Source organism: Salmo salar, chromosome ssa09 (genome assembly GCF_905237065.1).
Source record: "Salmo salar chromosome ssa09, Ssal_v3.1, whole genome shotgun sequence".
Classification (NCBI taxonomy): domain Eukaryota; kingdom Metazoa; phylum Chordata; class Actinopteri; order Salmoniformes; family Salmonidae; genus Salmo; species Salmo salar.
The window spans coordinates 142,325,112-142,342,111 of NC_059450.1; positions in this window are offsets into that span (position 1 = coordinate 142,325,112).

The window sequence follows — 17,000 nt, forward strand, 5'->3', positions numbered from 1 at the left end:
ATCCCCTGCTGTAATGATCCCCTGCTGTAATGATCCCCTGCTGTACTGAAGCCCTGCTGTACTGAAGCCCTGCTGTACTGAAGCCCTGCTGTACTGATCCCCTGCTGTACCGAGGAAATGCTGTACTGTGAACCTGTCGTACTGAGTCCCTTCTGTACTGAGGCTCTGCTGTACTGAAGCCCTGCTGTACTGAAGCCCTGCTGTAATGATCCCCTGCTGTACTGAGGCCCTGCTGTACTGAGGCCCTGCTGTTTTGATCCCCTGCTGTACTAAAGCCCTCCTATACTGAGGCCCTGCTGTACTGAGGCCCTGCTGTAGTGATCCCCTGCTGTACTGAGGGCCTGCTGTACTGAGGCCTTGCTGTATTGATCCCCTGCTGCACTGAGGACCTGCTGTACAGAGGCCCTGCTGTACTGATCCCCTGCTGTACTGAGGATTTGCTGTACTGAATCCCTGCTGTACTGAAGCCCTGCTGTACTGATCCCCTGCCATTCTGAGGCCCTGTTGTACTGAGGCCCTGCTTTATTCATCCCCTGCTGCACTGAAGACCTGTTTTACTGAGGCCCTGCTATACTGATCCCCTGCTGTATTGATCCCCTGTTGTTCTGATGACCTGCAGTACTGATCCACTGCTGTACAGAGGCCCTACTGTACTGAGGCCCTGCTGTACTGAGGCCCTGCTGTACTGAAGCCCTGCTGTAATGATCCCCTTCTGTATTGATCAGCTGCTGTACTGAGGAACTGCTATACATTAGGCCCTGCTGTACTGATACCCTTATGTACTGATCCCCTGCTGGACTGAGGCCCTGCTGTACTGAGGCCCTGCTGTACTGAGGCCCTGCTGTACTGAGGCCCCCCTGTATTTATCCCCTGCTGTACTGAGGCCCTGCTGTGCTGAGGCCCTGCTGTACTGAGGCCCTGCTGTACTGAAGCCCTGCTGTAATGATCCCCTTCTGTATTGATCAGCTGCTGTACTGAGGAACTGCTATACATTAGGCCCTGCAGTACTGATACCCTTATGTACTGATCCCCTGCTGGACTGAGGCCCTGCTGTACTGAGGCCCTGCTGTACTGAGGCCCTGCTGTACTGAGGCCCCCCTGTATTTATCCCCTGCTGTACTGAGGCCCTGCTGTGCTGAGGCCCTGCTGTACTGAGGCCCTGCTGTATTGATCCTCTGCTGTACTGAGGCCCTGCATTCTGAGGCCCTGATATACTGAGGCCCTGATATACTGAGGCCCTGCTGTACTGAGGCCCTGCTGTACTGATCCCCTGCTGTACTTATCCCCTGCTGTACTGATCCTCTGCTGTACTGAGGCCCTGCTTTACTGAGGCCCTGTTGTACTGAGGCTCTGCTGTACTGAGGCCCTGGTGTACTGATCCCCTACTGTATTGAGACCCTGCTGTGATGAGGCTCTGCTGTATTTATCCCCTGCTGTACTGAGGCTTTGCTGTACTGAGGCCCTGCTGTACTGATCACCTACTTTTCATAGGCCCTGCTGTACTGAAATCCTGTCGTACTGAGGCCTTGATGTACTGATCCCCTGCTGTAATGAGGCCCTGCTCTACTGATCCCCTGCTGTACTAAGGCACTGCTGTACTGATCCGCTGCTGTACTGATGCCCTGCTGTACTGAGGCCCTGCTGTACTGAGGCCCTGCTGTACTGAGGCCCTGCTGTACTGAGACCCTGCTGTACTGAGGTGCTACTGTACTGAGACCCTGCTGTAATGATCCCCTGCTGTACTGACCCCCTGCTGTACTGACCCCCTGCTGTACTGATCACCTGCTGCACTGGGGCCCTGCTGTACTGATCCACAGCTGTACTGAAGCCCTGCTGTACTGAAGCCTGCTGTTCTGAGGCCCTGCTCTACTGAGGCCCTGCTGTACTGAGGACCTGCTGTACTGAGGACCTGCTATACTGAGGCCCTGCTTTGCTGAGGCCCTACTGTATTGATCCCCTACTGTTCTGAGGACCTTCTGTACTGAGGCCCTACTATACTGATCCCCTACTGTACTGAGGCCCTGTTGTTCTGAGATCCTGCCGTACTGAGGCCCTGATGTACTGATCCCTTGCTGTAATGAGGCCCTGCTTTACTGAGGCCCTGCTGTATTGATCCCCTGCTGTACAGAGGCCCTGCTGTACTTATCCCTTGCTGTACTGTGGCCCTGCTGTAATGATCCCCTGCTGTAATGATCCCCTGCTGTAATGATCCCCTGCTGTACTGATCCCCTGCTGTACTGATCCCCTGCTGTACTGATCCCCTGCTGTACTGATCCACAGCTGTACTGAAGCCCTGCTGTACTGAAGCCCTGCTGTTCTGTGGCCCTGCTGTAATGATCCCCTGCTGTACTGATCCCGTGCTGTACTGAGGCCCTGCTGTAATGAGGCCCTGCTGTACTGATCCCCTGCCGTACTGATCCCCTGCCGTACTGATCTCCTGCTGTATTGAGGCCCTGATGTACTGATCCCTTGCTGTACTGTGGCCCTGCTGTACTGTGGCCCTGCTGTTATGATCCCCCGCTGTAATGATCCCCTTCTGTACTGATCCCCTGCTGTACTGAGGCCCTGCTGTACTGAGGCCCTTCTGTACTGAGGCCCTTCTGTACTGAGGCCCTGATGTACTGAGGCCCTGCTTTACCGAGGCACTGTGGCTTCAGGCGATTGCATCAAAAGGCTTTTCTACTAAGTTTGAGACTACAGGCTGTTTGTCCTTTGTGCCCAGCGGTAGTACTGACTACACCAGCATGTTTGGCCCAGAGGTAACACTGACTACACCAGCATGTTTTGCCCAGAGGTAACACTGACTACACCAGCATGTTGGGCCCAGAGATGACACTGACTACACCAGCATGTTGGGCCCAGAGGTAACACTGACTACACCAGCATGTTGGGCCCAGAGGTGACACTGACTACACAAGCATGTTGGGCCCAGAGGTAACACTGATGTCATGACATTGCCCTCTGGGTTTTCTATGCACCATCCCCCGACCTCTATACTTCTGACACAAGGCTGTGTGAAGGCGGTCGTAAATTCCAAAGGGAATGTCCTGCATCACAGGCCACAGTTTTGAGACAGAGTGGGTTTCGTATAGAGAACAAAGGATTCTTCCACCTCACAGGATTGGAGAACTGACCGACATTTAGGTTCTGGAGAAGGTGTAAAAGATCGGTGAAGAATCCAGCTACGAACTGGTCCGTTTGGTACAATTTTGTGAAACTCATTAGAGACAATATGGCCATTTTACCATACTAAGGTTTATATACTAGCCTCAGCGATGAGACTTACATCTAATGGTTGTATAAACTTTATGAATAAGGATAAAGCTATTTGGAATATGTTGAGATGCTATGTACTCATGTTAATGTGAGAGAATTGGATGTCTGTTCAAAGCTTAACTAAGTCATTGGCACGCCCCCAGGGACACAGACAGGACAAGGCGTCATGTGACAGCCTTTTCTACGTTCAGTATATAAGCCCCACCCAGAATGTCTTTCTTAACCTCTCTAGGGTCGGCGGGACGAAATCGTCCCACCTACTCAACAGCCAGTTGAATCCCGTGGCGCATTATTCAAATACCTTAGAAATGCTATTACTTCAATTTCTCAAACATATGACTATTTTACACCATTTTAAAGACAAGACTCTCATTAACCTGTTATGGCTAGGGGGCAGTATTTTCACGGCTGGATAAAAAACATACCCGATTTAATCTGGTTACTACTCCTGCCCAGTAACTGGAATATGCATATAATTATTGGCTTTGGATAGAAAACCCTCCAAAGTTTCTAAAACTGTTTGAATGGTGTCTGTGAGTATAACAGAACTCAAATGGCAGGTCAAAACCTGAGAGATTCCTTTACAGGAAGCTGCCTGTGTGACCATTTCTTGAACTTCATTGCCATCTCTATCTTTTACAAAGGATCTCTGCTCTAACATGACACTTCCTACGTCTTCCATGGGCGCTCAGAGCCCGGGAAAAACCTGAATGTCGTCATCCCAGCCCCAGGCTGAAACACATTATCGCCTTTCTCAAGTGGCCGATCAAGGGACTGTGGGCTTAGGCGCGTGCCCTGGCCGCCCCCGTCTTTGTGATTTTTCCTCTGTTTGCCGAAAAGGAGATTCCCGGTCGGAATATTATCGTTTTTTTACGAGATAAATTGCATAAAAATTGATTTTAAACAGCGGTTGACATGCTTCGAAGTACGGTAAAACTTTTATAATAGTAAATCTGATTATGGTGAGTGCTAAACTTGCCGGGTGTCTAAATAGCTAGCCCGTGATGCCTGGGCTATGTACTTAGAATATTGCAAAATGTGCTTTCACCAAAAAGCTATTTTAAAATCGGACATATCGAGTGCATAGAGGAAGTCTGTATCTATAATTCTTAAAATAATTGTTATGCTTTTTGTGAACGTTTATCGTGAGTAATTTAGTAAATTGTTAGCGAATTCCCCGGAAGTTTGCGGGGGGTATGCTAGTTCTGAATGTCACATGCTAATGTAAAAAGCTGGTTTTTGATATAAATATGAACTTGATTGAACAAAACATGCATGTATTGTATAACATAATGTCCTAGGGTTGTCATCTGATGAAGATCATCAAAGTTTAGTGCTGCATTTAGCTGTCTTCTGGGTTTTTGTGACATTATATGCTAGCTTGAAAAATGGGTGTCTGATTATTTCTGGCTTGGTACTCTGCTGACATAATCTAATGTTTTGCTTTCGTTGTAAAGCCTTTTTGAAATCGGACAGTGTGGTTAGATTAACGAGAGTCTTGTCTTTAAATAGCTGTAAAATAGTCATATGTTTGAGAAATTGAAGTAATAGCATTTCAAAGGTTTTGAAAATCGTGCCACAGGATTCAACTGGCTGTTACGTAGGTGGGACGAATTCGTCCCGCCTAGCCCAGAGAGGCTAAATAGCTAGCCCTGTGATGCCGGGCTATCTACTCAGAATATTGCAAAATGTGCTTTCACCGAAAAGCTATTTTAAAATCGGACATATCGAGTGCATAGAGGAGTTCTGTATCTATAATTCTTAAAATAATTGTTATGTTTTTTGTAAACGTTTATCGTGAGTAATTTAGTAAATTCACCGGAAGTTTGCTAGTTCTGAACGTCACGTGCTAATGTAAAAAGCTGGTTTTTGATATAAATATGAACTTGATTGAACAAAACATGCATGTATTGTATAACATAATGTCCTAGGGTTGTCATCTGATGAAGATCATCAAAGGTTAGTGCTGCATTTAGCTGTGGTTTGGGTTTATGTGACATTATATGCTAGCTTGAAAAATGGGTGTCTGATTATTTCTGGCTGGGTACTCTGCTGACATAATCTAATGTTTTGCTTTCGTTGTAAAGCCTTTTTGAAATCGGACAGTGTGGTTAGATTAACCTCTTACATCTAGACATCCGCTAGCGGAACACCTGCTCCAATATCCAATGATAGGCGTGGTGCGAATGACAAATTCCTCAAAAATACAAAAACTTCAATTTTTCGAACATATGACTATTTCACAGCATTTTAAAAACATGACTCTCCTTTATCTAACCACACTGTCCGATTTCAAAAAGGCTTTACAGCGAAAGCAAAACATTCGATTATGTCAGCAGAGTACCAAGCCAGAAATAATCAGACACCCATTTTTCAAGCTAGCATGTAATGTCACAAAAACCCAGAAGACAGCTAAATGCAGCACTAACCTTTGATGATCTTCATCAGATGACACACCTAGGACATTGTTATACAATACATGCATGTTTTGTTCAATCAAGTTCATATTTATATCAAAAAACAGCTTTTTACATTAGCATGTGACGTTCAGAACTAGCATACCCCCCGCAAACCTCCGGGGAATTTGCTAACAATTTACTAAATTACTCACGATAAACGTTCACAAAAAGCATAACAATTATTTTAAGAATTATAGATACAGAACTCCTCTATGCACTCGATATGTCCGATTTTAAAATAGCTTTTTGGTGAAAGCACATTTTGCAATATTCTAAGTACATAGCCCAGCCATCACGGGCTAGCTATTTAGACACCCGGCAAGTTTAGCCTTCACCAAAATCAGATTTACTATTATAAAAGTTTGATTACCTTTTGTTGTCTTCGTCAGAATGCACTCCCAGGACTGCTACTTCAATAACAAATGTTGGTTTGGTCCAAAATAATCCATCGTTATATCCGAATAGCGGCGTTTTGTTCGTGCGTCCCAGACACTATCCGAAATGGTAAATCAGGGTCGTGCGCATGGCGCAATTCGTGACAAAAAAATTCTAAATATTCCATTACCGTACTTCGAAGCATGTCAACCGCTGTTTAAAATCCATTTTTATGCCATTTTTCTCGTAAAAAAGCGATAATATTCCGACCGGGAATGTCCATTTAGCTAATCAGAGGAAAGTAAACAAAGCTTTCGGTCGACGCGGGCACGAGCCTGAGTCTCACAGTACTGTAACCAGCCACTACCCAAACGCGCTACTTTTTTTCAGCCAGAGCCTGCAAAGCCACGATTCAGCTTTTTACCGCCTTCTGAGACCCTATGGCAGCCGTAGGAAGTGTCACGGGACAGCTAAGATCCTCACTCTTCAATAAACAGAGACATGAAGAACGACATCTTGTCAGACAGGCCACTTCCTGAATGAAACCTTCTCAGATTTTTGCCTGCCAAATGAGTTCTGTTATACTCACAGACACCATTCAAACAGTTTTAGAAACTTTAGGGTGTTTTCTATCCATATGTAATACGTATATGCATATTCTAGTTACTGGGTAGGAGTGGTAACCAGATTAAATCGGGTACGTTTTTTATCCGGCGGTGTAAATACTGCCCCCTAGCCCTAACAGGTTAGACACCCACCAAGTTTAGCTCTGACCAATGTCAGATTTACTATAAGAAAAATGTTATTACCTTTGCTGTTCTTCGTCAGAATGCACTCCCAGGACTTCTACTTCAATAACAAATGTTGGTTTGGTTCAAAATAATCAATAGTTATGTTCAAATATCCTCTGTTTTGTTCGTGCGTTCAAGACACTATCCGAATGGTAAAGAAGGGTGCACGACGCATTTCAAAATATGCCATTACCGTACTTCGAAGCATGTCAACCGCTGTTTAAAATCAATTTTTATGCAATTTTTCTCGTAAAAAAGCAATAATATTCCGACCGGGAAACCGTGTTTACGTTCAAAGACGAAAGAAAATAAAACATGGGGTCGACTCGTGCACGAGCCTCAGTCTGATGGTACTCTGACAGGCCACTATCCAAACGCGCTAATGTTTTTCAGCCAGAGGCTGGAATTACATCATTCAGCTTTTTCCCGGGTTCTGAGAGCCTATGGGAGCCGTAGGAAGTGTCACGTTACAGCAAAGATCCTCAGTTTTCAATAAACAGAGCCAAGAAGAACAAGAACTTGTCAGACAGGCCACTTCCTGTAAGGAATCTTCTCAGGTTTTTGCCTGCCATATGAGTTCTGTTATACTCACAGACACCATTCAAACAGTTTTAGAAACTTTAGGGTGTTTTCTATCCAAAGCCAATAATTATATGCATATTCTAGTTACTGGGCAGGAGTAGTAACCAGATTAAATCGGGTACGTTTTTTATCCGGCCGTGCAAATACTGCCCCCTATCCCCAACAGGTTTAGACCAGGCCTCCACTCCATTACGAGTTGTCCAATAGGTTTGACCATGCATTCCTGTACTGAACTTTAAACATACCACGTGGTTAAAATTTTTGACTATCGATACCGACAGAACAATAACAAGTCTTTGATATTAATTACTAGTCTGCAGCTAGAAATTCGGTATCATTGAACGCGAAGACTGACGAAACATCCATTCTATAACGACATTAATGAATGTTGCTTTGAAAGATCCATTCTAACCGAGAGAGAGAGAGAGAGAAAGAGAGAGGACGAAACTCTCCAACAAAGATCACGACGACCCACTGAGCGTAAACATATATTGATTGCAATTGTTTCCGAATGAGTGAGCGTTCATGTGCAAAGGATTAGCATATCAATTGTTAATATTTATCAACACTGTTGTGCCTCCTCAGCTGCCCTTTTTCACCCTTTGTTTAACAAGCCGCCATGCCGGTTTAGCCCACTAGGGTACATCCCTCTACCATTTCTTTGTAACGATACCTACTGATTTGTATGCTTTCTGAGAATTACTTAGTTTAGTAAATAAATTATTTTAAGAAAATTGATGTATGGATGACAGTGAAGACTGGGTTCGTGCAGATAGCAACAATTTACGACGTTTGGAATGAGACTGGATGCGAGGTAATAACATCATTAAAACAAGAAGATAATAGATCAGATCTTATAATATAATATAATGTTATAATATCTGACAGTTATATTAGGAAAATTATAACTGTGTAATCTGAATACTTTCCTTGGTGCCCCGACCTCCTAGTTAATTACAGTTACACAATTAATCAGTTAATCACGTAATAATAATTACAGAGAGTTGTTTGATAAACATGTCTTCAAGTTAATGATGCCCAAAGACACGACACTGACTACACTAGCATTGTACAGTGATTGACTATCGATGACGGATTTCAGACGTCAGACACAAAGAGTGAAGAGAGGTCCTGAGAAAACCATCATCTTTCACAGAAACCATTCATGTTCTCACACAAAACACCCAGAGAACTGTAACTCTCAGGTAGTTTAGAAAAGCATTTACCGCCCAACGTGTGAAGAAATGCACTTACCCCATTTACAGCCAACCCATAATGCACCTAACAACATGAGAACCAGTAGCTCCATCCTTGCCACCGAGGAATAAACAACCCCCTACTCCAGCCGATCCATTAGAAAACCATATAATCTGTCCACACCATATGGATGAGACGAGGCCGTTACTCGTGATAGAAAGTTGATCTGTATCTAAAGCTCAACATCAAGAGAGACAATGCCCTTCTCCTCCCCATCCTCTCCCCATAAACCCTGGATGTTATGGAGCTATGAGGTGAGATCCTCTCTCTGGGAGGGTAAAGAGGTACAGCCACACACACACACACACACACACACACACACACACACACACACACACACACACACACACACACACACACACACACACACACACACACACACAAAGTAAACTTGACCGTAGTTGCTCCAGAGTGGCCATTGAATGGCAGACCTTGGCCAAGACCCCACTCTCCTAGCATGTCTCAGGGAGAGTTAGGTTATGCAAAAAACACATTTCCAATTCACACATGCGCATTAATACACACGTGTGTGTGTGTGTGTGAAATAGGACAAACATAAGCACCGACCAACACACTCTGTCCCCTCAACTCATTACTGCATTATGGTGAGATGTGGCGTGTGGGTTTTGACAGCCTCAAAGTGAAAAACAAGACAATGCAATCAATATTATTGATTAGGCATCCCTCACAGCTACTGTTTAAGCATGCTGTTTTTAACCCTTTACAGTCTCACTCTCCCTATCGCTTCTTTACCGCTATTACAGATCTCTGGGCCTAAATGTGCTGATGGTAGCTGTGCTGTAGTGAGACAGAGCCGAGCACATAAACTAGTCTAGACAGAGTCAGGAGAGAGCAGATATAGAGACCTGGAAGTGTCATGTGAAGGTCAATGGATTAACTGTTATTGGTTGGAAGATTATAGTGAGGTGACCTTACATCTTAATATTGACTTGTTGGTTACTGGAAATGCTTGATCGAGCACATTTCACTGCAATATGTTAATGATTTAAATCATTACATAAATATATTTCCATATTTGCATAAGTGCTTTCACATCAGTGCAGATGCAGGAAAGGAGACACGGAGAGGAAAGGATAGGAGGCCTCCCCTTGTGTCTGTGGGAATTACTGTACCTGTTAGCTGTTAGGACATTGAGACATTCCTTTTCCTCAATCTCATTTCCAACCCATCCAAAGACATATGGGAAACACTGTTATTTCTGCTTCACTCGCTGGGGTGACGGTCTGGAATATGAGAGAGAGAGAGAGAGAGAGAGAGAGAGAGAGAGAGAGAGAGAGATAATAATCTCTCTTCTTGTCAAGCACAGACTCCTCAGAAATACCTTGAGTTAATTTGCTGCCCGAGTTGTGACTGCCAATGAGTGCTCTGTGATGTCTGTCATTTGCAGTGACATCTCTGTCGAGAACTATACAGTGGTAGAGAGCATCTTGGAAGATTTAAAAGCTGCCACCTGCCCTCTGTCCCTCTCTTCCTGCTGGTCCATACTGGTCTGATTGCTGGTCAAGCTGGTCTGACCAGCATGGCCCGCGTCCCCCATTTTGTAGGCCAGCGGATCAATTTCCAAACCCAAAATTAAATATGGGCCTCCTGAGTGGCGCAGCATTCTAAGGCACTGCATGCTTGAGGCATCATGACAGACCCGGGTTCGAATCCAGGTTGTGTCACAACCGGCCGTGACCGGGAGTTCGATAGGGCGGCGCACTCTATAGATATATATATATACAAAAATATATACAGTTGAAGGTGGAAGTTTACATACACTTAGGTTGGAGTCATTAAAACTCATTTTTCAACCACTCCACAAATTTCTTGTTAACAAAACCCACACGCCACATCTCACCATAATGCAGTAATGAGTTGAGGGGACAGAGTGTGTTTGGCATGTCGGTTAGGACATCTACTTTGTGCATGACACAAGTCATTTTTCCAACAATTGTTTACAGACAGATTATTTCACTTCACTGTATCACAATTTCAGTGGGTCAGAAATGTACATCCACTAAGTTGACTGTGCCTTTAAACAGCTTGGAAAATTCCTGAAAATTATGTCATGGCTTTAGAAGCTTCTGATAGACTAATTTACATAATTTCAGTCAATTGGAGGTGTACCTGTGGATGTATTTCAAGGCCTACCTTCAAACTCAGTGTATATATATATCTATATTTTTTTTAAGAACTCAGTCTAGGTCTCAGCTTACTGTTGACAGTTAGAATAGAAGAATACACAAGGTGACATTTAGAAATGTGGTTGTGCATCAGTTTTATTTTATCTTGCTATGTCAGTCACTGACAGTAACTTAACTAGCCCATGTGAGCTACCATTTTTTAGATTGGTGAGTTAGTCTAGCGTTCCGGCTGTCTAAACTTGTAGTGATCATAGTCGAATTATTGACCGTGGGCCCCCATTGATTTTGATCGTCACTCTCACTCAGATAACATATTAAAAACATTTCTATCCACCCTATGGAAAAAGGTATAGAATTGCAGGAAACTTGCCTTAAATCTGCTCATTTTTCTCTACACCCCATGCCAAAATGTCTTGAATTTGCAGGAGATTAACTTTAATATTGTCACGACTCCTACCGAGGGTGACTCCCCTCCCTGTTCGGGTGGCGCTCGGCGGTCGTCGTCACCGGCCTACTAGCTGCCACCGATCCCTTTTTCCCTTTCTGTTTGTTTTGACTAATTAGTTTCACCTGTTTTCATTTAGGCTTGTTAGTTGAGCTATTTAAGCCAGTAGCCCGCCTGCTCTCTGTGCGGGCTTAATTATTTCCTTACACTGTGTTGTGTGTGTTGGATAAGTGTACTTTGGGCGTTTTGTGTTTTGTGCGCCCGGCATTTTTGGCGTATACGTTTGTGCGTAATAAAATGCTGTATTGAACTTTTCTGCCTCCTGCGCTTGACTCCGCACCCCCTACGCCCAAAGCGTGACATATACTGAAAGGATTTATCTTCTATGTCACGAAAGGGGGGAGCGCTAAAATGTTTTTCTCACATGGAAGACCATCCCTGGTCTAGCTGGTAAGGCTGCCCGACCAAGCTGGTAACCATGCTGGTCCATGCTGGTCAAGCTGGTCTGCAAAGTTACGCCCATCACTATGCTGGCCTATGCAGTTTTGTCAGCAGGGCTCTCTCTGCCAGGAAGTTCTCTGTGGTGTTTTAAACGGTTTTGGACACAGTGATTATAGGAAATTGGACTGCAATTACACTTGTTCGTAATAGTTTCACTGATTGTGAGTTATTGTTCCTTTGTTAATGAATGTCCCCTTGAAGTTGTGTTTGTAGTACGTGTGTGAATGTGTTTTTGTGAATAGTAGGTGAGCGTGCACGCACAAGAATGAAAAATGTTAATGTGGGAGGAGACGAGGGTTTTGTGAACGTTGACAATGGCGGAAGCAGAGATGGAGCTTGAATTGGTTGTCCAAAAGAAATTGAAAAAAAAGCATAATTTATGTCGGAAAGAAAATGGCTAGTGTTGATAATTCCCAGTCATATCTGATAGGAGTACCTTTTCTGGGACTATGTATACCTGTCTTGGTGAACCCACTGAAGATATCCAAAGTGGTGGAGAAAGCTTTGGGTAAAGTTAAATCGGTGACGTCACAAGAAGGGGCCTTGTTTAGATTTTTGTTGTGTCTGAGGATGAGAAAAAACAGGTGTTGGAACTCACTCAATTTGTAGAGTATGATATGTCATGCTTTGAGCTACAGAGCAGGGCACCCACAGTATTAAAGGAGTCATTTCTAGAGTTTCGGAAGAAGTTGATATTGATATACTAAGAGACATTCGTGGAGTGGTTGATGTACGCTGGATGAATCCTGATGTTTATGGCAAGAAGGAGAAGAGTTTGTCGGTCCTTGTGTTCTTTTACATGGAGTTCCTCCCGATCTGAGTGCTGCTGACATATGTGTATTATCCTGTCAGAGCCTGTATATCCAGGCCTTTGCAGTGCAAGCAATGTCAAATATTTGGACACTTAGAAAGTGTCTGCAGACAGAAGGAGCCGAGATGTGGGACCTGCTGGGAAAACCACTTTGATGGAGGCTGTATAGTAAAAGAGAATTGCAAAGGAGTAAAACGTCTTAACTGTGGTGGAGAACATTAGGCAACATCATTGGAATGCCCAAATAGGGTGAAAGAGACGGAGGTGGCCAGAATCAGGGCAGTTCAGTCTGTCTCCTATGCAGAGTCGGTAAAATGGGTAAAAAGAGTTGAAGCTCTGATGTTGTTGGGTAGGCCTCCCACCCGCAGGATACAGATATACTGCATGTACAGAAGGTGGGCTTTGTGTTTTTTATGACAATGGTGATCAATGCCACGGCTAATGTGGAGGGAAAGTACCAAGAGCCAAGGGAGGGAGTTATGGAATTTTGAAGAACTGAAGGAGTGGGAGTCAGTTTTTGTTAAGTTATTTTTGTTTTGTTTTAGTGTGGATTAAGCCCCTAACTGTGTAGAGTTTATTTTGTTCACCCCTGTACAGTTGGTGGTGGTAATGCACCATACATTTTGGATGCCAACCATTCTTAAACCCCACTGAAGAAGAAGAAGAAGAAGAAGAAGAGGATGGTGTTTCTGGGAGAATTCGGAGGGCCAGTGCCAAAAAGAGATCTCCGAAGTCAGATTTTTTTTAATATCTTCTATCTTTTATACCATAACTTGTTTTGAACTAAACTATTAGAAAACAGTATTTGAACGGTGAGTCCAGTTTTACCCTTGTCCCCATTTGTTTTGAACATAGTTACAGAGCAGCTTGTTTTGGAATTGACACTGCAGTGATCACTTTTTAGTAAACATTCTGGATACTCACCAACTTTGGAGCCTCCTTGTTATTCAGAGTTGTTATTGCTCTCTCTGGATACCTGTGCTAGCCAGTGCTAGCCCTGCCCACACTGACACTTAGTTTATTTGGAGTGGAAAGTGTATCTATCCCTAGATTATCTGTGGTGTATCTGATGGATAAGGATGGAACTGGTAGCAATCAGAGCCATGTATTAAGATACTTGTATGTAGAGATGACAAGTCATGGTCAATAGAACTGGTGCAGTCATGTAGTTTTCCAGGTCATTTTTGAAAGATTACTTTTGAAAGTAATGGTCAATGTCCTTCAGATTCTTCTGTTCTCTTTCACTGTCTCATTTTAATCTGAAATGTATGGCTCATAAAGATATAACAATTTTGCCAAAGCAGTTAATGGTGTGATAGTTAATTATTTTGCATACATCTCACAACGCTGCAGTATAGTTGCTTGGCTTTGTAGCATTTTCAGCATATTTAAGGAACTTTGCAAAAAAATGGTACTGGCATTTCATTACTTATCAGAATGTTTCCTAAAAGTTCAAACATGGTTACATTTAATGTATTTTTTGTTAATGTCCTAGGAACGTTCTCCAACTGCTTTGACATTGGGAATGTTCTCAAATTGTTCCAAGAACGTTAAGAAACAATGTTCTTCTATGGGAATTTCAGTACTTCAGCATTACGTTTCCTACAGGTTTCCTCATGGTTCTATTTACAGTTATGTTCTCAAATTGTTCTGAGAACTTTGAGAAAACTTTCCATAAAAACCACAAGAAAACGTTAGTAATGTTCAGAGAACGTTGTAAGAATGTTATTTAAAAACATACAGTGCCTTCCAATAGTATTCAGGTCCTTTGACTTTTTCCACATTTGTTATGTTATAGCCTTATTCTAAAATTGATTAAATTAAAAAAGAACATCAACGATCTACACACAATACCTCATAATGACAAAGCGAAAACAGGTTTTAAGAAATGTTAGCAATTGTATACAACATTTTAACAGAAGTATTCAGACATTTTGCTATGAGAATCGAAATTGAGCTCAGGTGCATCATGTTTCCATTGATCATCCTTGAGATGTTTCTACCTGTGGTAAATTAAATTAATTGGACATGAGTGGAAAGGCACACACCTGTCTATATAAGGTCCCACAGTTGACAATGGATGGTAGAGCAAAAAACCAAAACATGAGATCGAAGGAATTGTCCGTTAGGTTCCGAGACAGGATTGTGTCGAGGCACAGATCTGGGGAAGGGTAGCAAAACAATTATGCGGTATTAAAGGTCTCAAGAACACAGTGTCCTCCATCGTTCTTAAATGGAAAAAGTTTGGAACCACCAAGACTCGTCCTAGAGCTGGCCACCCGGCCAATCTGAGCAATCATGGGAGAAGGGCCTTGGTTAGGGAGGTGACCAAGAACCCGATGGTCACTCTGACAGAGCTCTAGAGTTCCTTTGTGGAGATGGCAGAACCTTCCAGAAGGACAACCTTCTACAGCACTCTACCAATCAGGCCTTTATGTTAGAGTGGCCAAACGGAAGCCACTCCTCAGTAAAAGGCACGTGACAGCCCTCTTGGAGTTTGCCAAAAGGCACCAAAAGACTGTCAGACCATGAGAAACAATATTCTGTGGTCTGATGAAACCAAGATTGAACTCTGTGGCTTAAATTCCAATTGTCATGTCTGGAGGAACCCTTGCACCATCCCTACGGTGAAGCATGGTGGTGGCAGAATCATGCTGTGGGGATGTTTTTCAGTGGCACGGACTGGGAGACTAATCAGGATTGAGGCAAAGGTTAACGGACCAAATTACATAGAGATCATTGATGAAAATGAACAGCTTTGTATGCGTAAAAAAATATGGCATGTGTGGTGGATGAATCAGAATTAGTTGGGTAACATAGATAATTAAGATGTTTTATTTGCATAATATGCTTATGTGAGATAATTGTCATTAGAATGTATACTTTGGATTCTGGTGTCTTTCAGTTGCACGTTTCCCTTAGCTGGGGCTCAGTCACTTGGGGCCCAGAGAGGGGAGAGGTCAGACTTGTCTTTGACATATCTCTGTTGCTATGCAGAATATCAGACAGAGAGGAGGACAAAATGGAACATTGTCTTCATATGTGAATGTGTCTTTACCTATTCTTAAACCGTGTGAAGAGATGGCGTGATTAATGGGGAACCAATTATTTGTTTCCACAATGTCTGTGCGCAAGTCACTCCCCTCAGCGAGCTTGTCCAGGAGTGGAGTCAAGAGGGGGTTAACTTGAGATGGGAGTATCTAGAGTTGTCAATTGATTTATGCCACTGGATGAGCTAATGGTTCTGTTCTATACCATACCAGGGAGAGACAGTTCCAGTTTGGAGTAGGAGGACCAGATACTGGTCTATACAATGAACACTGTTGATACAGCAGTTGCTGTCTGCTATGTTTTATAGATATCTTTCAAACAGAACTTAACCTTTGTGAACTGTTCCTAAGATCTGTTGTTCGTCATGTACGTTGAGAGGGGTGGGTCTTGGGTATAAAAGATCTTTGTACTTTTGTGTAATCACTTTTCAATGGTTCATTAGAGATAGCGCTTCATTAAAAGTCAAGTTCTTTTGCAAAAGCATCTTAATAATTAAAGATGTAGTTTTAAGTATAACTGACTTGTGTGTGAAGTTTGTAACTCTCCTCATTTGGTAATGCAGAAATTAGAACCACACATGCTAGCTCCATCCTGGTGGCTTCTATTGTGTTATTGACTTTACGTTTGTTTATCCCATGTGTAACTCTGTGTTGTTGTTTTTGTCGCACTGCTTTGCTTTATCTTGGCCAGGTCGTAGTTGTAAATGAAAACTTGTTCTCAACTGGCCTACCTGGTTAAATAAAGGTGAAATAAAATAAAATAAAATAAACTATTGGACTAATTCCATAGATAGAGAATGGAAGATTATTGGTTGGAATCTCACCGATGTTATGTCGCAATAAAAAATATATGTTTGCATGATTAATGCCTAAGGAAATTAATTCTCATGTGTGCTATCTGTGCTTGAAGTAAAGACAGAAAAGCTAGCAGTGTCTTATTGAAACATTATTAACATGTCAAACATGATTAAAAGTGAGTTATTCAAAGTGAGTCAAAAACCTACAAATAACCTATCATTTCTGTTCTCAGAGCATTAATAAAACATCATAGGAAAAGTTTCAAGGACCCAAAGAAAAACGTTATCAGAACCTCCCTCCAACTTTAAAATAAACGTTCTCAGAACATTTAAAAAACGTTCAGTTCTACCAGTCAGGAAACGTATGGCTTCATTCCCACAACCAATGTGAAACCAAAAACATACGTTCCCACAACTTCCAAGGAACCAAATGTGTTAGCTGCGTTGGGTGTGTACCAGTATGAATGATCTGTGGTCTCACTGTTTGTCAGGCTATGGCATGCTGCCAC